The sequence below is a fragment of the Gekko japonicus genome, unplaced genomic scaffold (genome assembly GCF_001447785.1).
Source record: "Gekko japonicus isolate JY-2015 unplaced genomic scaffold, Gekko_japonicus_V1.1 scaffold690, whole genome shotgun sequence".
Classification (NCBI taxonomy): Eukaryota; Metazoa; Chordata; class Lepidosauria; order Squamata; family Gekkonidae; genus Gekko; species Gekko japonicus.
Genome location: NW_015166443.1, coordinates 493,689 through 500,763, shown reverse-complemented (window position 1 = coordinate 500,763; position 7,075 = coordinate 493,689).

The window sequence follows — 7,075 nt, the reverse complement described above, 5'->3', positions numbered from 1 at the left end:
TGCCAGGGGTCCCCCATTTTGGTGGGGTCTACCCGCCGCCGGCCACATGGCCGGCAGGGGAAGCCCCACCCCCAACACCCACAGCCACCCATCTCTCTCCCTTTAAGGGTGTGCAACCCATGTTTCATCCCAAGTGCGAACTCCGCAAGCTTGCAGGGAAAAGCCAGCTTCATTCTTAAAAGGGAAACACAGCTTCTCTTAAAGGGGAAACGCCGGCTGCCGGCTACTTTAAGTGCAGGGAGCTGCTGTGTCTGGAGATCCAGCGCACAGCCGGGGGGGGGGGGCGGCAGACGTCCCCAACGTGACGTCATCATGTTGGGGATGCCCCACCCCTTCCAGGAACGTCCCCAGAGTCCCCCGCTGGGGGTGGAAGATGGATTTGGCAACCCTATGCCAGATCCAGATTGGGAAATTCCTGGAGATTTGGGAATGGAGCCTGGGGAGGACGGGGACCTCAATGGGGTACAATGCCACAGAGCCCAGTCTTCAAAGTGCCCATTTCTCCAGGGGAACTGATCTCTGTGGACTGGAGATCAGCTGTAATCAGGCCTATAGCTACAGTGAGGCATTTTGGGGCCCTGCCCCCTTAATTAAAAGCCACGCCCCAAAAATAGCCATGCCAGAAACCTTTTGTTTTTTTTGGGGGGGGGGGGTTCTCAGTCCAGTCCCACATTATACCACCTCGGTCATGGTGAGTCTTTCAAAAGCATTCCCGTGACACTTTGGGAAACATGCTCAGAGGCCTCCCCTTTTAAAGACAGGTATTCAGATCAATTTAATTAACTATAATCTAACTGCCCCCTTAACCATTTAAATGCCCCCTGAACAAAAAAAATCCTGGCTACAGGGGATCCTCAGGTCCCACCTGGAGGCTGGCATCCCTAAGATGGACCAATACAGTCACAGAGCTGGAAGGGGCCTCAGAGGCTCCTAACTGGAGCATTCCCAACAGATGGCTGTCCAGTCTCTGCTCAAAAACCCGCCACAAGGGAGAACCCATCACCCCGCTGCTTAATCGCTGGGCTTCCTCAACTCATACTGGGCAGCCGGGTTTGCTAAATCCCAAAATTAAGGCCCCACTTAGCTCTTAATTGGGAATCTTGCAGAGCAGGAAATTGAGCTGTCATTCAACAACTTATTCCAGGCATTTTTTATCTCTCCCCCCCCCCCAAAAAAAATGCACACCCAGCAGCCTCAGGGAGTGTCCGCCCATTAAATCTGCAGATGGCAAACTGGATCCAGCCATTCCCTGCTTCCCTGCAGAAGGATATGACATCTTCGTCTATATTCATCTCACGGCTGGTTTCGCATGACTCATGGGCGGCCTCCCCCGCCCCCGTTTTCATCAAAAGGAAGTTAACGGGGTGGGGGTGGGGGAAGAGAAAGAAAGAAACTCAACCAAGATCTGAAATCTAAAAAGCAAAGCTCAGTCTTGTCGCATCCTACACTGTAAATGCAGCGGGGTGAGGGTGGTGGTGGTGGTGGAACTGGGAACCAGGGAGGGGAAAGGATCCGCTGACATTCCACAGCTCTTCAAGCCACGGAGTGAGATCATCCAAGCAGTATTTGGGCAAACCCTCCCAAACAATTCATTTCCTTATTTCTTACATGGGATTTGTTCAAACGGGCAGGGAGGCCAGGCCTGAAATATGGAGAAGATAATTTAGGAGCACTTTGGAGATTTAAAGCAGCAGGGAAGGAAGCAACGCCTTTGGTTTTTTGGCAGTCCTAGCACAGCATATGTCATAACTTCTGCCTGCCCGGTTCGGTCACACAAGACGCTGCTGTAGGCTGAATCAAACCACTGGTCCATTGAGATCAGTACTGTCTGCTCAGACTGGCAGCGGCTCTCCAAGATCTCAGGCGGAGGTCTTTCGTATCACACCAGTTTGGTGTAGTGGTTAGGAGTGCGGACTCTAATCTGGGAGAACCGGGTTTGATTCCCCATGCCTGCACATGCAGCAGCTGGTGTGACCTTGGGTCAGTCACAAGTTCTTTCAGAGCTGTTCTCTCAGGGGCAGTTCTTGAGAGAGCTCTCTCAGCCCCACCTACTTACAGGGTGTCTGTTGTGGGGAGGGGAAGGGAAAGGAGATTGTGAGCCGCTCTGAGACTCCTTCAGGTAGTGAAGGACGGGGTATAAATCCAATCTCTTCTTCTTCTTCTTCTTCTTCTTCTTCTTACTGCCTTTTTTTTTCAACTGGAGATGTCGGGGATTGAACCTGGGACCTTCTGTGTTCAAAGCAGAAGATCTTCCACTGAGCCACAGCCCCTCCCCTAGCCATGGCTGTTCCTCTAGACTGCCAGCTGCAACATCTATTGAGGTTGCCAGATCTCAGACTTTAGCCCTGAGACTTTGGGACTCATTCACAGGCCCTAAAATGACAATGACCATTTGGGGGCAATGTTATAGGGCCTCTTAAACTTGACACAGTTCAAGGCTTCAGTAAGTCTTCATCCACCCTCAGAACCATCAGCTAGTACATACCCTTGATGTAGGGTTGCCAACCTCCAGGTGGGGCCTAGAGAGCTCCTGCTATTACAATTGATCTCCAGATAACAGGAATCAGTTCCCCAGGAGAAAATGGCTGCCATGGAAGGTGGTCTCCATGTCATCATGGTACCCTGTTGAGGTCTCTCCCCTCCCCAAACCCTGCCCACCTTCCAAAGGCTCCACTTTCCAAATCTCCTGGAATTTCCCAACCTAGAATTGGCAACCCTATATCAAACATGCCCTGGATATACACTGCAGAGGCCTTGCAAAGCTGCCTGGGCAGCAACAAGGATTGCCAGTCTCCATACAAGGCCTGGAGAGCTTCTGGAATCTCTTGGAGAAAATGGCCGTTTTGGAGTGTGAACTCTATGGTGCAGGGCTATTCTTGTAGAAAAAGCCCAGCAGGAACTTATTAGCATAATAGGCCACACCCAACACCAGAAACTCATTAGCCTATTAGGCCACACCCCTGACAGCACAGCTCATTAGCACATTAGGCCGCACCCCCATGTTACCAGAAGTGTGCTCATCCAGCCACACCCACCTTTTGCTTGTTATTCTGTTTACCTTGTTTGTTGTCAAAACCCAGGGCCTTTTTTTGTAGCAGGGACTCCTTTGCATGTTAGGCCACACACCCCTAATGTAGCCAATCCTAATGGGTTTCTGCTGTTGGGTGTGGCCTATTATGCTAATGAGTTCCTGCTGGGCGTGGCCAACTCGGGAGCCAGCCGGAACTCCGTTCCTGTGCGTTCCTGCCCAAAAATAGCCCTGCTATGGTGTCATACAATGTGGAGGTTCCTCCCCACCCCAAGCCCTGCCCTCCACAGCTTCCACCCCAAAATCATCACCTGTGAATTCAAGATATTAATAAGGATGTGCCATCACTGGCTGATGGTAACTTTTCAAGGGATTTTCAAGACAAGAGGTGAGCAGAAGTGGTTTACCATCGTCTGCCTCTGCATCGCGACCTGGACTTCCTTGGTGGTCTCCCATTCAAATACTAACCAGGGCCGACCCTGCTTCGCTTCCAAACTCTGATGAACTCAGGCTAGTCTGGACTATTGGGGCTGTTACAAATTGTAAAGGGAAGGCAGAAATCTTACATTATGTAAGATAAAAAAATAATGTATCTTACATTATGTAAGATAAAAATCTTTACATAAGGCCAAGAATGAACAAAAATCAAAGACACACATATTGAAACACGGGCCAGCTTTATCTATCGAATCGAAGTTTATAAGAATAATATATTATTTCCACATCCAGAGACAACTAGTTTACATACTTGTAATACAGATCACATACTACGGTATGTATTAGTAATATAGCAGGAATCTAGTCTGCCCCGTAGCCAGAAATGTTTGGATGGTTGGGGCCGGGGCCCGGGTGCTGGAGCAGAGGAGTGGGGAACTTAATTAGATTAAGTGGGCGTAGTGAAAGAACTCCTGCCAACCTAGCAGTTCGAAAGCAAGAAATTGCAAGTAGATAAATAGGTACCGCTTTGGTGGGAAGGTAGCAGCATTCCGTGCGCCTTGGTGTTTAGTCATGCCGGCCACGTGACCATGGAAACGTCTTCGGACAGCGCTGGCTCTTCGGCTTTGAAACGGAGATGAGCACTGCAACCCTAGAGTCGGATTCGACTGGCTTTCGAGCAAGGGAACCTTTACCTTTACTAATGAAAGAAACAAAAAGGGAAAGCATTCCTTTGGGGGGGGGGGTCTGGCATGCCTTCTCTCTGCTGCTTCTGGCATGCCACCCTGCTGCTTCTAGTCAGTTTCACTCCCCTCCAATCAGCTGTTAGGTTTTACAGCTGTTCATCCCAGAGTGACACTGACCAATAGCGGCAGGAGGGCTTCCCTTTCCTTCCCCAGCTTCTCCTCCACCGCAGGGCAAGGCGTACCGGAGGTAGGGGGGGTCTGGCATCCTCCCAGGGTGGGGCAGGGTTTGTTCATGGCGGGGCAGTGATGTCACTTCCAGTGTGCACCAGATGTGATGTCACTGTGTCATCGGCCACACAGGATAGTCTGGCAGTTGGGCAAAAGCTCTATGGTAAAAAGAAATGGCTTCTACCATAGAGTTTTTGCCCAGATACCAGAGCATCCTGCAATGATCTCACTTTTGGTACACACCGGAAGTGATGTCATCACGTTGCTGGCAAAGGGGGTATAGGCATCTCCTCTGCTGCCAGTAAATCCCCTCTGCCCCCTGCTGGTTGCCTGGGGTACTTGGCAACACTACTTCAAGGTAATGTCTTTTGACTTCAGACATTCATCGATACCGTACTGTACAATTTCTAGTGGTGTGTGGACGTACTACCATTAGTACTGATATTCAGTGTGATGGCACCAAGCTTCCCCCTATGACATCAAAAGGGCACTTCTCCTTGTGTCTTAGGGCTTTGGAGCTGAAGACCTAGCAACACCAACACCCGCTCTTTATGGCAGTGACTATAGGAAATACTCCTGGTAACTTCTGAGACCATACCTATTGCCCAGGGTGAACTGGCAGACAAGCTGCTTTCTAAGGAATTATGTCCACCATTACTAAGCTTTTCAGTCCTCAGTAAGAAGATCAGTAATGGCAAAAAAAAAACTACTCCCCCCAAAAATAAATTCAGGCCATGATTCAGGGAAGGGTCATGTTCCCACGGCAGAGCATGCAGAAGATGCTAAGTTCTGTCCCTGGCATCTCCAGTTCAAAAGTTCAGATAGCAGGTGATATTTATTTATTTATTTATTTATTTATTGCATTTATACCCCGCCCTCCCCAATGGGCTCAGGGCGGCTAACAAGGGCATGTGATGTGACAGACCTCCACCTGAGACCCCGGAGAGCTGCTGACAGTCGAAGTGGACCACACTGACCTTGACAGGCAAGGCTCTGAGTCAGGAGAAGGTGGCTTCATGTGTTCAGCATAAAACCTGATAAACTTGCAAAGATCCCCATCTGAATCATTTCTGACAGCGTTTCATAGCCTGAAATGTAATGATGTTTCTTAATCTGATTGCATTTGATAGATAACATGCATTTGGTATCTAATAGCATGTGATAGATAACTTTGCAGCTGTAATAGCAGCGGATGGTTGACAACGTCTGAGATTTTATGTTTGAAACCTGTCCCAAGCAAAGCCATCGATAGATGCGAGTCTGTCTAGAGGAGTCACATTCGGAAGCCACAAAATCCGCACTCGGAATGCTGATTGGAATTCGTAATTCCTATTTTGGAATTTAGATGCTCGAAAACTTCCCCACATTTCAAACATAGGCAAACCCTTGCCTCATCTTTACTTTCCCTGACAGTTCCCATCTGCCTAAAAGAACTCAGCTTTTTAAAGGCTAGGAGAATTGATCCTCCAGTTTCCCAGGAGGAAGAGTTGTAGACAGAAAACACACTGTGACTGACAAGTGCAATCCTCAACCAACTGACACCCTTCTGAGCCCATTGATTTCAATGGACTTAGAAGGATGTAACTCTGTTTAGGATCACCCTCATGATCTCTGATATGGACAGAGCAAGCAAGGTGATGCAGATATGGAGGGGGTGTCAGACTCTGCCACCACTCCTGCTTCACAGCCTTGTCCCTCCCTTGCCTTCACCAGCACTATTCTTATGTAAGCAGCACATTTCCCCTTATAACTCTACAACAGAAAGGGCTGGAGACTTTTAAAATGATTAATGCTGGAACTTCAACACTCCTGGCAATACAGCATCAGAACACTAGATAGCTACAGTGCATTCCCAACTTTAAAAAAAACAACCTCCAAAGGCCTCAGTAGAATAGCAGAGAAAATGCTCGCCGAGGCTAATTGTGCTGGACTACACTGTTAGAAAGAAATACAGTGAAGTAGCCTGTCAAAAAGCCATGGACTAGTCAAAGAATAGCCAAACTGACCATCAGGAAATCAGCTCCTAGTTTGCAACTGGCGAACAGGATGTGAGCATAACCAATAGGTCTTTGAGCATTCCTAGAGGGGGGGTAGCAGAGTTAAGTAGAGGCTGGGAGAAGCATCAGGTATCACTCCTTCTTAGTGTCGCCAACTCTAGCTTGGGAAATTCCTGGATATTTGGGGGTAGTGCTTGGGGGACCGAGTTTAGGGAGGGGAGGGAGCTCAGTGGGCCAGCGTGATGTCATACCCTGTTATGTATGACATCCAGGTCAAAAGTCAGGTCCTCCCCTTCTATGAGGTCACTTCCTCTTGCCAAATTTCGAATTTAAATTTCACCTCATATTACCCCCTTTTCTCCCAGTTTGCATCACTGAGAGGTTTCTGTTTCCATCTGTTCTGTATCCCCCGCTACCTCTTTGGTCCTAAATATGCTGGTATCACTGGCTGTTTCCCTCAGCCTAAAACCGATGCTGGGAAAGATTGAAGGTCAAAGAAGACAGGGATGGCAAAGGATGAGATGGTTAGACAGTATCGATGCAACGAACATAAAATTGAGCAAACTTCAGAGGATGGTGGAAGACAGGAGGGCCTGGCGGGATCTGGTCCATGGGGTCACAAAGAGTCCGACTCGACTGTGCGACTGAACAACAACAACAACAACAAACCCTGTATCCAGTTATGAGAGGGAGGACAGGAA